The 18,885-nt window shown below is 35.7% G+C and overlaps 1 long non-coding RNA gene across 1 annotated transcript; it reads left to right on the top strand.

The window, feature by feature from the left end:
* Positions 1-6,078: 6,078 nt before the first annotated feature.
* LOC120077629 lies at positions 6,079-6,555 on the top strand. The gene is made up of 2 exons (XR_005481797.1): positions 6,079-6,208; positions 6,294-6,555. It is a non-coding gene; the product is annotated as an uncharacterized LOC120077629 (long non-coding RNA).
* Positions 6,556-18,885: the final 12,330 nt, after the last annotated feature.

Here is an 18,885-nt window from a genome sequence, read left to right as displayed (position 1 = left end):
GTTAAAAAAAAGTTTGAATTATAAGTGTTTAAGTAGATGTATAATTTGATACTCAAATTGGAATTTGCAACAAATACAACAAAATACAAAGAAATTGGTAAATTCTACTTAGACTTGTGGAGAATCCTATTGAAGCATAAGGACTTGTATTTGTGGAGAATGTGTTGAGGAGTTTTGGTTCTTATTTTCTTCTAGTTGTTCTTAGCTTGACATTATTGTTAGTTGGCTTTTTTTTGGAGTAAATATATAACACAAGGGTGTTTGCCTCGTGCTTTCTTGGATGTTTGTATGCTTGTTGGGATTTTCTGTTTGCAAGAATCCTAACAAATTGATATTCTCCTAACAGATCAAGTAGTTTTTTGGCCAAAATGGTGGGCTTAATTCAAATCCAATAACCCATTCTGCAAAGTATGTAACAGTGTTGAAAATTGGGTTATTAACCTAGGGGCATTTATGTAATTGTGTAAGACCCCTAGGGTTTTCTACTGTCTATTTATACAGTGTGTCCCTGTGTGTTCAATGTATCAGATTTAAAACAGAATAAGAAAAGTCTTTTTCTCCCTGTACTAGGGTTTCCACGTAACCTTGTGTTCTTCTCTTCTCTATTCTTTAATTTTTAACATGGTATCAGAGCATGGTGACAAAACCCTAGCCGTTATGGAAGAGAATCAACCCCAATCTTCTTCTGCTGATGGATCTTCAAATTTTGACATGAAAACGGCGATCCGAGCAGCTGTAAAAGAATGTTTTCAGGATGCCCTACCGGAGTTAATTTTTGCTGTCCAGTTGCAATCATCGGAAAGTCGGCATCAATGGGAACCATCACGTCAGATTGCACCGATCGGGTCTCTCCACGCAGAAACAAGCCGAGGCCGCGAAGAACAGACGACCTTCGACCGAAGCTATCACGATCGGGGAAGAATCGGGAGCATCGGACGCGAGAAGCATGGTTATCGGTCCGATCTAAACAGGTTTGGTGCCGGTCTGGAGCAAACCCAAGTTTCTGTGTCGTTGTCTCACAATCCCGACTAGCCCGACCCGAGTACAACCCGCGTGATTCCTTCACAGCCCGACCTGACCAGACCGAGCCCGACCCGATGGTCCTTCTATGGTCAACAGCAGAGGTTTTGACCAGCTTAAGCGACCAGCACCTATTCCAACCACTTGTAGTTCAACTCGTTATCCGGACGATGTAAGACAACGGTTGGCTTACCTACAACAACAGATTTCTGATTTGGATACGATGTTCGGTGCAAATCCTCAACCCGTTTATTCAGAAAATCTGGTAAACTCATTGCCTATCGTACCTAATGTTTCCTACTTATCTGGTTCGATAGGTAATTCTGCAGGATTTATCGTAGGGAAAAAATTAAATGGCCAAAATTATTTTTCCTGGTCCCAATCAATTCGGATGACCTTGGAAGGGCGTCACAAGTTTGGATATTTGACAGGGGAAATTCCAAAGCCGACACTAGATAATCCACAAGAACGAATTTGGAAAGGGGAAGATTCGTTGTTACGATCTGTTTTGGTGAATAGTATGGAACCCTAGATAGGAAGACCACTACTCTATGCTGCAACAGCCAAGGATATCTGGGAGGCAGTGCAAGATCTATATTCTAAAAGACAGAATGTCTCTCGACTATATACACTCCACAAACAGATACATGAGTGCAAACAAGAGTCCATGGATGTTACTTCTTATTTTAACAAACTATTAATGTTGTGGCAGGAAATGGACTTGTGTAGAGAGATTGTCTGGAATTGTCCACAGGATGGAGCCCAATATTTGAAGATTGAGGAAGCAGATCGTGTTTATGTGTTTTTGGCTGGATTAAACCCAAAGTTTGATGGTGTCCATTGTCGGATATTGGGCCAGTGCCCAACTCCTTCTCTTAGAGAAGTCTGTTCTGAAGTACGGTTGGAAGAGGATCAGTCATGTGCCATGAATAATACCATTTTTACTACTGATGCAGCCGCCTTCGTCGCCAAGCCGTCTGGTATTAATGGTGATAAAAAATCTCCACCTGTTTATGAACACTGTAAGAACTATAGCATACAAAGGACCAATGTTGGAAATTACACGGGAAGCCCCCAAATAGTAGGCGACGACAGTCTCATGACAAATGTAATCCTAGTCGTGCCCTGGTAAGTGACTCAGTGGATGAACCAACTCAGAAGCAATGTTCTAGTGATAGTAAACATAGCTCGAGTACGGTTGGGGTGAGTACAATTGCACAGTCAGGTAATTTCCCTTCTTTTGGCCTGATTAGTATAAATGGTAAAAAACCATGGATTGTGGATTCAGAGGCTACTGATCACCTTACAAGTTCCTCAGAGTTATTTATGTCATATAATCCAAGTGCTGGTAATGAGCGTATTCGAATTGCAGACGGGTCATTTGCCCCGATTGTAAGGAAGGGCAATATCTCTCCATTTGATGGTTTAATCCTATGTGATACCTTACATGTGCCTAAAATATCATAAAATTTGTTATCTATCAGTAAAATAACAAGAGATTTGAAGTGTAAGGCGATTTTTTCACCAGATTCCGTTTTGTTTCAGGATCTGAAATCGGGGATGACGATTGGCACTGCCCGGCACGATAGGGGACTATACTTCCTTTTTGACGAAGCTTCCTTTAGGAATGATCACCAATCTGGGTTTATGTCTTTAAATTTCTTTGTTTCTGAACATGATGTTATGTTATGGCATTTTCTCTTAGGACATCCGAATTTTCAATATATGAAGTATTTATTTCCTCATTTATTTCATAATGCTAGTACTTCTTCTTTTAATTGTGATGTGTATATTCGTGCCAAACAACATCGGGTTTCTTTTCGTTCTCAGCCTTACAAACCCTCGAGTCTGTTTTCTCTTGTTCATAGTGATGTCTGGGGTCCTTCACCGGTTACTTTCCACTGGTAAACGGTGGTTTGTCACGTTTATAGATGATCACACCCGTCTCACCTGGATTTTCCTTCTTACTGATAAATCTAAAGTGTCCTCTGTTTTCCAACAATTTTACACAACTGTTGAAACTCAATTTCAAACAAAGATTGGGATTTTAAGAAGTGATAATGGGCGAGAATTTTTTAATACCTCTTTTAGAGAGTTTCTTGTTTCTAAAGGTATTGTTCACCAGAGCTCATGTGCTTACACTCCACAACAAAATGGAGTAGCTGAGCATAAAAATTGGCATCTGGTTGAAGTAGCCCGGTCTCTTATGTTATTCGCCAATCTTCCGTCGTACCTTTGGGGAGATGCAGTTCTCACTGCTGCTCATCTCATTAATCGGATGTCATCCCATATTCTTAATCTTCATACCCCTTCAGAATTGTTTAAAGATTCATTTCCTACTACTTGATTGATTTCTGATGTTTCTCTTCGGGTTTTTTGTTGTGTTGCTTTTGTTCACTCCCATGGTCCAAACCGTACAAAATTTACTCCTTATGCTCAGAAGTGTGTCTTTTTTGGATATCCACTCCATCAACGTGGATATAAATGCTATCACCCGTCATCTAGAAAGTACTATGTCTCCATGGATGTCACCTTTCTCGAGGATCAATCGTTTTTCCCTGTTAGTCATCTGCATAGGGAGAACATAAATGAAGAGACTAACTGGTCATCTTATGCTATTCCTCTAGAGTTAGCATCCATTCAAACCTTGTCTAACTCTAGTCCTGATCATGATAGTCTGGTCCTTCCTACCAATCAAGTTCCTTGGAAAACTTACTATAGGAAGAATCTCAGGAAGGAAGTAGTGTCGCCTGTTGAACCAGAACCGCCAGCTCTAGTGCAGAAGTCAAACCCGCCATCAGGTCCAAGTACGTATATTCCTAATGATGTTGATATATGTATGGAGACTGGTGAAGGCAGTCAAGACAAGGGGGAAGGAAGTAGTAATACTAAAAGAGTGATAGAAGGGGAAACTGCAGAGGATGAAATGATTGAAGCTGCAGAGGATGAAATGATCCTTACTAGTGATGATGTGGAAGATACTACTGAAGTTTCTGATACACAGATGGTCAATCGTGGTGAGGAGCCTGGAGAGGTGAAAGAACGTGATGCATCACTTGATCTTCCTATAGCCCTGAGGAAAGGTACTCGTTCATGTACTAAATACCCTATGCATAGTTACATGACGTATAGTAATCTAGCATCCGAGTTCAAGGCATTTACTACTAGCTTGGACACTGAGGTGATTCCAGATAACATAAGTGTTGCAATGAAAAAACCAGAATGGCGGTCTGCTGTTATAAAAGAAATAAGAGCTCTGGAAAAGAATAGAACTTGGGAACCGGTGACTTTGCCTGAAGGACACAAGACAGTTGGATGTAAATGGGTGTTTACTATAAAGTACAAGTCAGATGGGACAATTGACCGGTACAAGGCTAGACTCGTTGCAAGAGGCTTTACTCAAACCTATGAAGTAGATTATTCTGAGACTTTTTCACCAGTGGCAAAACTTAACAAGATCCGAGTATTTTTGTCAGTTGTTTTGAATAAAGATTAGCCTCTACACCAACTTGATGTTAAAAATGCGTTTTTTAATGGGGAACTTGAGGAGGAAGTCTATATGAGTCCCCCTCCCGGGTTCGAGAGTCAATTAAAAAATAAGGTGTGTAGATTGCGAAAGTCACTATAAGGATTGAAATAGTCTCCAAGGGCCTGGTTTGACAGGTTCACAACGTTTGTGAAAGCACAGGGGTATGTTCAAGGGCATTCCTATCACACTCTGTTTATAAAAAGATCAACATTAGGGAAGATAGTTATTCTTATTGTCCACGTTGATGACATTGTTTTATCTGGGGATGATGATGTAGAGGTCACGAGACTAAAAACAGAGATGGCTAGAGAGTTTGAAATTAAAGACCTCGGGAAGCTAAGATACTTTCTGGGAATGAAAGTGGCTCGCTCAAAAGAGGGTATATCAGTTTCTCAAGGAAAATATACTTTGGACTTGCTAAAAGAAATAGGTATGACTGGGTGTAAACCTGTTGACACACCAGTAGAATACAATGTGAAACTCGGTGATAAGAATGATAGAATTCCTGTCAATAAAGAAAGGTATAAGCGGTTAGTTGGGAAGTCGATATACTTGTCTCACATAAGACCAGATATCTCTTATGCAGTAAGTGCTGTGAGTCAGTTTATGCAAGCTCCTTGTGAAGATCATATGATAGCAGTTGAACGTATTCTTTGGTATCTGAAAGGAACTCTTGGTAAAGGCCTAATGTTCAGCAAAACCAATAAACGATCTGTTGAAGCTTACACTGATTCTAACTGGGCAGGGTCTGTTGTTGATAGAAAATCTATGTCTGAGTATTGTACGTTTGTCTGGGGAAATCTAGTCACCTGGAGAAGTAAAAAACAAGGAGTTGTTGCAAGAAGTAGTGCTGAGGCTGAGTATCGGGCCATGAGTCCAGGAATTTGTGAAGAAATCTGGTTGAAGAAAGTATTATCAGATCTCCAGCAAGATAATGAGCTTCCAATGAAATTATTTTATGATAATAAAGTTGCCATCAGTATTGCAAACAACCCAGTTCTACATGACAGAACTAAACACGTAGAGATAGACAGACACTACATTAAGGAGAGGTTGGACAGTGGAAACATATGCATTCCTTATATTCCTTCAAACCAACAAGTTGCTGATGTTCTTACAAAAGGGATACTGAGACAAAATTTTAATTATTGTGTAAGCAAGTTGGGTCTTGTCGATATTTATGCTCCAACTTGAGAGGGAGTGTTGAAAATAGGGTTATTAACCTAGGGGCATTTATGTAATTGTGTAAGACCCTAGGGTTTCCTACTGTCTATTTATACCGTGTGTTCAATGTATCAGATTTAAAACAGAATAAGAAAAGTCTTTATATCGTAGTTTTTCTCCCTGTATTAGGGTATCCACGTAACCTTGTGTTCTTCTCTTCTCTATTCTTTAATTTTTAACAAACAGAAATACATATGATTATTCTATCATAAGTAAAGTGGTGCTGTTCCTTCCCAAAACCTAGAGAAATAACCTAATTTGTTGAAGAAGACATTAAAAGGAAAGGAAAAGAGATAAAAGGAGGTATTGACTCCTATGTATGGGCGTCGGAGTTTCAGTACAGGAAACAGAAAGATTAAGACGAGAAAGACATTATGGGAGAAGGATGGAGAAAACTCACAGTCGTGGTGTTCATCTTCGTAGCCCTTGCTTCTGGTACACAATCTGATGAGATTATTTCATAGTTATCCGGGAAATGAAAATAGAGATTAACAGAACTATGTTGTGTTATTACTTACAGGATGGATGGTGGTGGAGACGGAAGGAAAGACTTGTTACAAGCAGAGCCCGTCGTTCAAGGGACTGTGTACTTCAAAGGATGCATGTGTTAAAGCTTGCGATTTGGATATGTGGTACGACGGATTTTGCTCAAATGGTTTATGCATTTATACCGTGCCTTGCTGACTGTCACTATGTTATGTAATTGTAATCTGGTCTGGCATTGACCAAAGTTGCAATGTTATCTTCGAATAAATAAGCTGCTGATTGCTGCTGTTCAACTACATTAAGAGTAGCATGCACATGCTTGTACACATAGCTTCCTCTTCCATCTCCTATTTGATCATTTTCTCTCAACTTAAAATTCTCATTGTCATTCAAAAGTTCCCTTAATTTTATAAACCCAAGAATCACGAACTGCAAGCAACAGAAGTTACTATAGTGAATTATCTTGAAAATTGACATTATGACATGAATAATCTAATCTTGACCCCATGTACATAATTCTTGTTTGAAAGAACAGAACTGCAAGCAACATGTTATCCCAGTATTGTTATCCACCCGTAAACTTCTGTTTGGAAAACTCACATTGTGTTTGCCTTCACATGGCAAGAAACAACCAATTGTTATTAGAAAAAGGTTATTGATCAGAAGTGCACAGATCATTAACTAAATTAGAGATTCTTAAAATTCAGAGGTCAAAATTATCAAATAGATCCAAACCATTCAAATAGGCAATGTCATAAAGTCATTCCACTAACATTACATTGTCTAATGATCAGTCGTCCTCAAGATCTATCTTGAGGAGAGAGAACGTTTAAGAAGAACAACGATTTGGCCTTTCTAAAATGGATGCATTGCATGTCTAGATTACTCTAGAATAAGATAGCATCAAGTAATGCTTAAATTTGCATGTGAAGGCTTAAATAGCATCAAGTAATGATTAAATTTGTATGTGAAGGCTTACTGTGGCAGTTTCCTAATGACATGACCAGTTGTTAAATTAAAGGCTAGTACAAAGACATAAAACATCAAGATCGATGAAAAGAAAAGACAATCCCAGCTTATTCCTACTTTTACCTTAATGTAAAATAAAACTGCAACACTAGTTCTCATTCCCAAGCAGCAAAAGCCACTTAAAACAGTCTATTGAGAACACTTTTAATAGTGTTACTTTTCTAAATTAAACAACCAAAAAGGACAAAATAGAAAAGTTGTCATTAGAACCCGTACATATTGTGATCATATTTCTCCGAAGGAAATAATTCTACTTTCTACACATTTACAAAAGGGACAGAGGCCATTCCCACAAGGAAAGGGAAAAAAATATGGGAGAAAGCTCTCAAAACCTTTTCATTGAGCAATAAAGATGCAGCACTAAAATGGTTATTCACCTTTGTCAAAAATAAATAAATAAATGAAATGGTTAGTCACCAAACCCAAAACAAGTGAAATAACGAGTTCAAATCCAAAACATACAAGTCAGCCATCTTCATCATTTTCTTCGAAAACAGTAAGAAAAAAATTACATGAAAAGAAATCAAGTGTTAACGTTGGTTGTTAATCAATTCGTTAAGCGATCAAATATGGTTAACGAGCTTCACGTGTAATTAATCTTCTTTTATACTCTTCCTATGCCCCTTCTCTTCTTGATTCTGGTATTCTGGCAAAACATTTCTTGGTATGTTCAAATATTTTCAGGTTCTCACTTACAATAATGGTAACATTTTGCTTCAAATCAATCTTTTCAGTTTTCGCCATCTTGACGATTTCCCTTTGCATTTATAGATGGTTTTATTCTCCTCCTTGCAACAATAAGAAGCTGAGGCTTCATTTACCAGTCACCTTTGATCTCAATTGTCCAATTGGTGCGGCCACATCTAAATTTTAGGGGAACTACCGATGTTTACCCTCAAAGTTAGCATGTTTATCTTTTAACCTTTAAACTAATAATTATATCAATTAAAACCTATTTAATTCCTCTAAAAAAGTCCATACGTGTGAGACAATTATCCATTAATGGTTTTTAAGAGCGAGTCTAAATTGATTAGTTTTAATTGATACCATTATGAATTAAGAGTTTTAATTGATTCAATCTATGACATTTAGAGGTGTAAATTGATTTTTTCCATAAAGTTTATGCAATGAAGTGTCACATGCATGTCACAAAAACTAAAGATTTAGTTCCCATTTCATAATCACTTCGTTTTTTTATTTTAAAAACACTACTCCCACCTATGGGTTCCTTTGTTTTGTATTAGCTTTTACAAATGTTTTCAAAATCCAAACCAAAATTGAAAACTAAGGCCTCATTAAATAACCGTTTAATTTTTGGCTTTTAGTTTTAAATTGTTTGTTTTCTCGCCATGTCTTTAACCAAATTCCTAAAATAAAAATAAGTTTCTAAAAGCTGCATTTTCTAGTTTTAAGATCTTGGCATGAATTTTGAAGACATGGTTAAAAAGTAGATAGTAAAACAAAGAAACACAAAGGTAGAAGTAGGTGCTAATAAGTTTGGTTTTCAAAACACAAGTAGTTATCAAACGGGAAAATTAAAAGGACGTTGTCCTTTTAGAAACTATTTAGGAAAATATTGTTGTTTTCAAACTATTTGTAAAAATATTGTTGTTTTTTTTAAAAAAAATTTGATCGAATTTTGAACCCTCGACCTTGTCCTTTCGCTTTTCATTTGTAGGTCGAATTTTGAACACTCAACCTTGCCCTTTCGCTTTTTGATACATTATTATTATGAGTCTGTTTAATTATCACTCCGGAGACCTTCCTCGATCAAAAGATCGTATTTCTAAATTTTCATAAGGTCCCCTAGAATTCCTTCCAAAGCTTGTTGAATAATTTTTACGGATTCTGTCATCTCAGCAAGTCTGACTAAATAACGAGCTAATGAATCTCCTTTTTGCCACTGAACTTCCCAATCAAATTCGTCATAACATTCATAATTATTTGATATGTTAAAAATAATTTTGTATTGGGAGAGAGTAAGAAAGAGGAAGAGTAAGAGAGAGAGCGAGAGTTTGAGAGAGCGAGATTTTGAGAGAGAGAGCGAGATAGCGAGAAACTTCAATTTTTGGGTCATCCGTACAAATTTTCCTTTTTTTTCTTTTTTAATTATTACACATTCCACTTTCTTCTTTCTTTCTTCTTTTTTTTTTTAATTTTTCATTTTATAAAAACAATTTCTAAAAATATTTTATTATTTTATTTAAACTCTAAAAAGAATAAATTAAAAAAATATATCTCATAAAAATAAAAAAAATGTAAATTAAATATCTCATTTATATAAAAATAATTACAAAAATCAATGTGTACCACAAGGCGGACGTCGTCGATTTCGAACTGGTTGTCATCGTCGACTTTGAACTTGAGGTTGTTCGGGTTCTTCTTGATGTTGCTCTGGTACCTCTGCAGGCGCTTCATAATATAAATATTCGTTATGCTCTCCATGACCCCGACCATGTCCATGCACGTATGAAGACGAAGGACCAGCCTCTGAGTCATAATGTCCTGAACCAAATGCTGGCATCATCATCGGACTAACATAATCAGTTTGACTCTACGTCTGCATCATAGGGGAAAACTCTTCCACATTATGTGCAACCTCATCAAACTCATCCTCTTCCCGAACAGGTCCTTTACGCCTAGGAGCTGGTAGAGGAACAATAGGTATATCGTACATATAATGAGTTTCCTCCATATAGCTTTGGTTGTCATTACATATAGCAAGAACCTGGTTCGGATCATTCGCAACCTCACGGAGTCTACTGATGTTCGATCTCTGTGAATTATAAAACAATTAGACAATATTTAAAATAAATTTAAATTAAAAATAATTAGATAATATTCATTCATTTACTAGATGACCCATAGATGCTCTCGCACGAGTGACGTAGCGCCTTGTGATATTATTATACCAATGAATATATTATGGAGTGACATCTGTGTCAAACTGTTCAAGAGAAACCCCCTACAATAAACCTTGCATGATATTGTCATCGCATTACCAAATGTGCAACTTTTTCGAACCAATCTCCAGTCCTTAGGTCAATATCATGCAGTACGGGTTCAATATTACAAGGCGATGGGACATCCTGCTGAAAACCGAATTATCTCATCACCCTGTCAGGAAGATGTCATTCACCAATGTTAAAACATATGAGAGGACTCATCGTCCGCCATATGTTTTGACCATTCGTACAAAAATTAGGCAAAGTATGCATAATAATTTTGTACGACTCCCAAATAACCTGAAACACAAAATATTATATTAGAGAATATTAAAGACAAATACAATAAAAATGTGTATAAAATAATCAATAAGGTTCAGTGTAATGTACCTGTTCAGGTTGAAGCAGATCAAACATGTATCTATACTGGTTTACTACATGTGTGGCTGTCCTAGTCACACAAAATTTGTCTCTCCACCTAAATTTTTATATTGATAATTTAGAATTTAAATTAACTAGATCAGTGATATAAAAATTAAATGAATTAAAACAACATACCGGGAACCGTAGGCTCGTCCAACTAACTGAACGTCATTAACATGTTGTAGTTGTGGAACCATTGTTGGAAATCGCTCCCAAGCCCATAGTTGCAAAAGTATGAGAGGCCCACTAATCTCTCAAACGCTCAGTGTTTATACTATTGGCATACATTGTCTAATACCATAAGCGAGCCAGCATAGCTCCACCTCACGAATAACTGCCCGCATCATGCGAGGTTAGCAAACAGTGGCAAGAAACATCAAGGAACAAAATGACTTGATTTATCTTTTTAAAACAGACTTCCACCCACATCATTTCGTAGATATATGCCGCGCATATCTTATGACAGTTCTCCTCCGTCTGCATCAATCCTGTGAGCTCGACAGAAAATTGGGGGGTTTGTTCCTAACCAAATATTAAAACTTAACCTCGATCCCTTTAAATTTTTGTCGACAGGTGGGGTCGCACCCGAGGTAAACAAGTTGACAAAACTTCTGACACATCATCGTACTGCGAACTACCGGTGACCCGTGCTACACGTCAAGTAAGTAACTCCAACAAGCGACTTGTGTCTTATACGAGTGATAGTGATCTCTCCAAGCAGACAATAATGGAAAATGTATGGGTCTCGGGTCTCCATCTCTACGCCAAGGCATGATGAATCAGATGTCAGTCAAACTGATAAATCCTAATCGTGGCAACTCCCATAAGAATCCAAATGTGCGCAGTAGCGGTAGTATTCGGGGTGGCGAGCGGGATAGTGTGCGCTGGAGAAGGCTAACCTCTCGATGGCCTGTGCAGAGATATTTCTCCAGTAGTACGATCTCGCCATACAAGCAGATGAATACGATTGAATGGACTGGTCGTACAAAACATCGGGATCATCAGGTCCTGGGTTCAACGTGATCTGAAAAAAAAATTATTTATTTCTTAGATTAAAAGAAATATTTATTTTTCTATTCAGAAGAATAATGTACAACATTAATTAAAAAGAATATTAATAAAGGAAAGTTTGAATATACAATGAAAAAAAATGGAGGATCAATCGCTCATGAGCAGGATTCACATATGAGAGCAGAATTCCTTGCACATACACACTTATTCTTTATATATGTATTATGTTCAATTTTTATTTTTATTATAAAGTTGAAGTAATATTTATCTTTTAATTAAAGCTTGTACATAATTTCGCTTGTTTAATTAATGTGGTGTGTATAATATATATTATATATATATATAATACACACACATATATGGTCATCTATTAATTTTAAATTGAAATAATGTAAAACTTTATTGATTTACAATAGAAGAAAATTGAATTATACAGATAAATTATTAATAAAAAATGAAATATACAATAAATTATAATAAAAAAATTGAATATACAATAAAATGAATATATAATTAAAAAAATTATTTATTTTTCAATCCCTAACTATCTGGAGCCCGTCTTAGTAACGAAGGACACTTCCTTCGATTATGTCTTAACTGATTACAAAATCCACATCGTTGTCGAATGGCTGGTTCTGTCTAATCCATCTCGTTGTGATAACGTGAACTTTTCGGTCTACCAGGTTTTCTCAACAACGATGGATCAGGATGTAAGATGGGCATATTAGGGTGCGTGATCCAGTAATCTTCATGCGATACAAGTTGAAATTGAGGAGAGTAACATTCAACATACGTTGACAATTTGTAGTAGTGCTCAATAAAATCTTCGTAGTTCATGTTAAAATGTGAGTAAACGGCCATAAAATGCAAGCATGGAATGCCGAATACTTGCCACTTGTTACATGAACAGAACCGCTCGAACCTGTTTAGTCTCAATATTTGAACGTTTCCTCCTTTGGCATTGAGACTATGACGTCCAGTCTTCACATGAAATACATCTTCATAACGATCGTATGATTGTACTTCATGTTTACTAGATCGTGCAGCCCATTTATTTATTTTCTCGTATGTGTACCTGGATTTTTACTCCACTTAGTATTATAAAGTATGTTTGAAATAAATTATTAATAAAAAATATATAAAAAAATAATATTACCGAGTGTATTTATCTTGACGCTTCAATGCATCCCTTATTTCTTCTCATCTTTTCTTGAAATAATTCATGCACTTGAAGAATGTTATTTGAGCAAAAGCAATTATAAGCAACATTCGAGCTCCTTTGAGGACTCCATTTATGCAATAGATTTGTCGTCATCCACCCATATCTGAATCCTCATCATGTGCTTGAGTCCATTGCTCTAAACTAATGTTGTCAAAAAAAAATTTAGACAGCTCTGATTTATTCCTTTGATATCTTCAATTGCTTTGTTGAACTTTCGAATTTGAAACTGACACCTAGCACGATAAACATAATTTTTCAATGAATTAAATTTACACTTTTATTGAAGTTGCTGACGATATGTCGTAAGAAGAAACGATGGTGGCATTTCGGTCCCGTCCAACCATTTGCTGGGTTGTTCACTGCTGCGATTATACCAACATGTCAATCTGAAATTAAACATACCTCTTCGTGTGTTACAATTTCTCTCAGGTGTTTCAGGAACCATCCCCATAAGTCTGCAGACTCTTCATCAGCAACGAAAAACGCAAGTGGAAGAAGATGGCCATTCGAGTCAACTGATGGAGCAATCAACAGTTTTCCTCTATATTTTCTGTACAAGTGTGTACCATAATTATCGACCGATATTTATTAAAAGTTTCTATACAATGACCAAATGCCCAAAATACAGAAGTTAGGATAACATGGCCTTTAGTAAGCGTTTCTTTAACTCTCCACTCCACATGTGTTCCGGGATTGGTCTGCTTAATTATATATAACCACCTAGGCAACAATTTGTAAAACTCATCCCAATCACTGAACACTTTAGCCAACGCTTTTCTTTTTCCCTCCCATACCCTATGGTAAGGAACATGATATACAAACTTTGATTTGATGACGGACTGCACTTGTGCCACACTGATAGATGGTTTTTCTCTTACGGTGTCACAGAACTTCAGTGCAATCATTGATGAATCCTTTTCTCTTACAGCGTCACAGAACTCCAGTGCAATCATTGATGAATCCTTTTCTCTTACAGCGTCACAAAACTCCAGTGCAATCATTGATGAATTCAATTGTACGTGACTTTGACTTAGTTATGAATAAAAACATGCATGCTGCTCATCATACTTAGTGATCTCGAACAAGTCATGCGATTTTTTCTTTATTGCACGAAGTCTCCACTTACAACCTTCCTCCCTCTTCTTACATCGAATTGTCCAAGGTGTAGATTCAACAACCACATATGGTGCATGACACTTTATTGCAAAACATTTGACCGCGTGTTGTAGCATTTCCTTGTCTTGACAAATCATCCCTTTATACAATTGAGTATTATCAACGTCCAAAGGAGCTACAATTGAGTCATGTTCCCGAATGCTATCCAAATCATTGAATGTATCTGAAAGCATCTCATGTTCACAACCATCGAAATCCAGCTCTTCAAATTCGTCATCTGTTTCTGTTCTAAAGTCTCTGTACAGGTTGTTAGCCGCCATATCTTCATTATCCCATGGCGATGCAACTGACTCCGGATCAGGATCGATATATTGAGTTGGATCTTCAAACTGGTTAAATGATGTATCAGGATCCACCCATATCCTATTTACATTTACATACAAATGCACTAGATTTGGCACTGACATTTTCATTGAGAACATCAAGTTCGTATGCATTCGAAATAGGGAATGACATAAACCTTATTGATCCTGATGGTTCTAGATTAGGATGTCTATATATTATTTCTATCTGATTTGCTCCCATATCTACATCAAGTAACATCCCAATCATTTCAATGAATTGTTCAAATATAATTTCACTGTTCACATTTATGGTAAAACTCCCACTTGGTGGTTGGTCATAATGAACCCCATCAATACCATCAATCATATTACCATTTGTAAACAACAAAAATCTCAAGCATTTACCTGCCATTTTCTAAAAAAAAAAAATGACAAACATCAATTTTTCGTATTATACTGTTTATAAGAAGTATATTAAAAAATATTAAATTTTTTAGTTTATAAACATAAACTTTTTAAGTTTTATAAACATCAACTTTTTAAACATAACAATAAATTAAACTTTTTATAACTATTTTTAAACATAACAATAAAGTAAACTTTTTATAACTATTTTTAAACATAACAATAAATTAAACTTTTTATAACTATTTTTAAAAAAATAACAACAAAATTTAACTTTTTTCAAAAAAAATTGAGGTAAACTTTTTATAAACTATTTTTTCAAATTTAATACAAAATAAAAAATTAAATTAAATTTAACTTTTTCAAACTATTTTAAATTATATTTTTCAAGTTAATACTAGAAAAATATCAACTTATCACAATAAACAACAACCAATAATTTTCATATGAATAAACTAAATTTTCAAAGTATATTAAACTTTTAACTATACTAAACTTGTTACTATCACAATAATTTTGTATTAACTATAAATATCAACTTCTTAACATAACAATAAACTAAACATTTTGACACTATAAACATCAAAGTATACTAGAATAAATCAAATATCATAAGAATAAACTAAACTTTTCAAATATCATAAGTTCAACTCACAGATTCGACGGTAGTTCTCTTTTTTCCTTCAAAATGACAATGTTCACCATTTTTTCCTGTTATTTGTTATTTGACAACAACTACAAAAAAAAAATTTAAGAAAAATAAAATTTATAATTATTCTTAAAAAATAAAAATTTAGTAGAGTAATGAACCATTGTGCGAGAATAATTTGTATTAAACGAAATAGAAGAAGAGAAATGGAAATGGAAATGGGAGGAGAGGAAGATGATTTCGAAAGCTTATTTTCGAAGGCAGTGAGGGAGCAGTGAGCTATGAAGGGGCAGTGAACAAATCAAGAGAGGAGTGAGCAAAATCAAGGGCAGTGAGTTAAAAATTATCGAGAGAGTGAGTGAGCAAAAATGAAGAGGATGGTGGTTTAAAAGGATGTAGGTCGAGTGTTCAACACTCGACCCACAGGTTTGGGTGGTTGAAGAGGCATTAAGGTTATGGCAGAGGGGCATGAATGCATCAATGAATGCAGGGAATCGGATCAATTGGTCAATGCATGCAGGGAATCGCGCAGGGGAATCGGAGCAGGCGCAGCATGGTGATAGGACTTCACACCTTTTTTTAATTTACTTGATAATAAAATCAAGGTTGACTATATTTTTTCAGGCTTATTCAATTATAGTCAATTTTAATATATGCACTTTCATTAAAATTCCTCAATTATAATTATTAGTTGTAACAAAATTCTGTTATTGTTGTTATTTTTTCATTAATGATTATTAGCTTTTTTTCTCATTGGTCATGTATATAAGATATATATATATATATATATATATCTATGGAAAGTAAATAAAGTGAAGACAATTATGAGCGAGATCCTCATGAGCAAAATCCTCCTCATGAGCGAGATTCTCAAGCATTTCTTAACAAACTATCTTTCTAGCGATGCTCACGAGATTCAGCCCACGTTTCTAGTGAGAATCACTTCTAGAGCGAGATCCCCATCACAAAATTAGCGAGATTTCCTTCTAGAGCAAAATCCTCAAGCATTTCTTTAACAAACTGTCTTCCTAGCGATGCTCACTAGATTCAGCCCACATTTCTAGCGAGAATCCCTTCTAGAGCGAGATCCCCATCACAAAATTAGCGAGATTTCCTTCTAGAGCGAGATCCTCAAGCATTTCTTTAACAAATTGTCTTCCTAGCGATGCTCACGAGATTCAGCCCATATTTCTAGCGAGAATCCCTTCTAGAGCGAGATCCCCATCACAAAATTAGCGAGATTTTCTTCTAGAGTGAGATCCTCAAGCATTTCTTTAACAAATTTTCTTCCTAGAGATGCTCACGAGATTCAGCCCACATTTCTAGCGAGATTCCCTTCTAGAGCGAGATCTTTATCACAAAATTAGCTCCACCCACTTAACTTCCTTGTCGATGGTTGAAGTTTCGACTTATGTATGTCAAAACTTCAACCTTCGACAACCTAATATACAAAATTAGCGAAATTCCCTTTTAGAGTGAGATCCTCAACACAAAATTAGCGAAATTTCTTTTTCCTTGTCGAGGGTATAAGTCGAAACTTCAACCCTCGACAACTTATATACATATCATTTCCAAGTTTTTCTTTGTTTGTCGAGTTCTCAACGTTCGGCCTCTACATTAATTGAATCCTCAACCCTCGACTTCTAACCTCGAACTCCTAAAACAACAATATTTCTCTAATAATTTTCAAAACAATAATATTTCTCTAATAAGTTTTGAAAACAACAATATTAATATTAAAGGTCTGTTATCAAAACTGGCCTAAATAACTTGAATATTTTTGTTATATTTTTATTTTAAAATTTAGTTAAGAATTCAAATAATTTAAGGACAAGCCAACTTGAGCATGCTGAACTGGATTATGCATATACTCTTGACCATGGTCAAAAGATCGAACCGCTCAAACTCCAATAATTTCAATAAATAAGAAAATCATATTAATATCATTTACAATAGAAAGAAAATTTTCATTTTAAATTAATGCTGACCTCACAGATTTGGAGGTTGGTTTTGGCCGAAATGGTAGTTTAAAATGAAGAGTAGATGACATTACAGGCTTTATTCACATCCAGAATGAAACAGAAATGCATATGATTTATTCCATCATAATTAGGAAAAGCGTGGCTGTTCATTCCCAAAAAAAAAAAAAAAAAAACAGGTAGAGAAATAACCAGATTTGTTGAAGAAAACATGAAGAGGAAAGGAAAAGAGCATATAAAAGGGGGTATTGAGCCCTAAGTTGAAGTGCGGGAAAGATTAAATAGAAAGACATGGCAATGGCGGGAGAAGGATGGAGAAAGCTCACAATTGTGTTGTTCATCTTCCTATCCCTTGCTTCTGGTACTGAATCCGATCCGATGCGATCCTCCTGTGGTTTTTTGATTTTGTGGCTTAATACCTAATTTGTTACAGGAATGAAAATAGAGAGTAATGGAAGCTGTGATGTGATGTGATGTGTTGTGTTGTGTTGTTGCTTACAGGTTGGATGGTGGCGGAGGCGGAAGGAAGGACTTGCTACAGGCCGAGCCCGTCGTTCAAGGAACGGTGTAGTTCGGACGAAGATTGTTTTACCGTTTGCGACGGATTTTGCAACCATGGTGCGTGCATGTGTACAGTGCCTTGCTGATTCCTACTCTTGTGCTCTATCTGTATTGACTCTGCTCTTATGTAGTCTGTGGAAGTTGTTTTGTTAAATAAAGCTACTGCCTGCTAAGCTAAGCTGTACGCAGTACGCACGTACAACACACATTCATCAATTAATCTCAACTTATATCTTCGAATTCTCTTCTCGTATTACTGCTCGAAATGACACTTTTCATATTATCTAGTAATTTTGAGTGATGAATTTGGAACTGTCGAGTTTTTCTCCATATTTGAGAATCTTTGAGAGTGATTTTGAAAAGATGGAAATCGTTTTCTAAGAGTGATTTTGAAATGATCGAAATCGTTTTTCTTCCATAATTATGATGTTTGACGATGATGAAAAAGTGATTATTGTAGACTTCCAAATAGGACGATGTTGAATTGGATATTATAATGTGAATAATAATTGTCTATGTTTGGAATGCAAACTATTTATTATAATAGTGTATGTTTTGAATATAGACTATTTGTAATAAAGAGATGATAAGTAAGAAATAATAAATATCGAAAAAGAAATTTGAAATGATACTATTGTAATAATTCTATATCAATCACTTGGGATGATTCCAAGTTATTTTTGGTAGATGATTGACGATTTGTGAGTGATTTTTGGTAGATGATTGACGATTGTGAGTGATTTTCTTTTCAAAAAATTTTTTGTCCAATTTTATCTTTATTTCTCTCTAAGAAGTTTTAACACTATAGTTTTTTTACCTGGTTCTTTGACTTTTTGCTCTTACAATTTTGTCCCCCACTCTTGAGTTTTTTCTCTCTTTAAAATTATTCTCATAAATTTTTATAATTCTCCCCAAAAAAAATTTCTATCTTTTAACTTTATT

This window comes from Benincasa hispida, chromosome 5, assembly GCF_009727055.1.
Source record: "Benincasa hispida cultivar B227 chromosome 5, ASM972705v1, whole genome shotgun sequence".
NCBI classification, from domain to species: Eukaryota; Viridiplantae; Streptophyta; class Magnoliopsida; order Cucurbitales; family Cucurbitaceae; genus Benincasa; species Benincasa hispida.
Note: the sequence above shows the minus strand (reverse complement) of the source record. Positions and strands in the feature narration are given on the sequence as shown.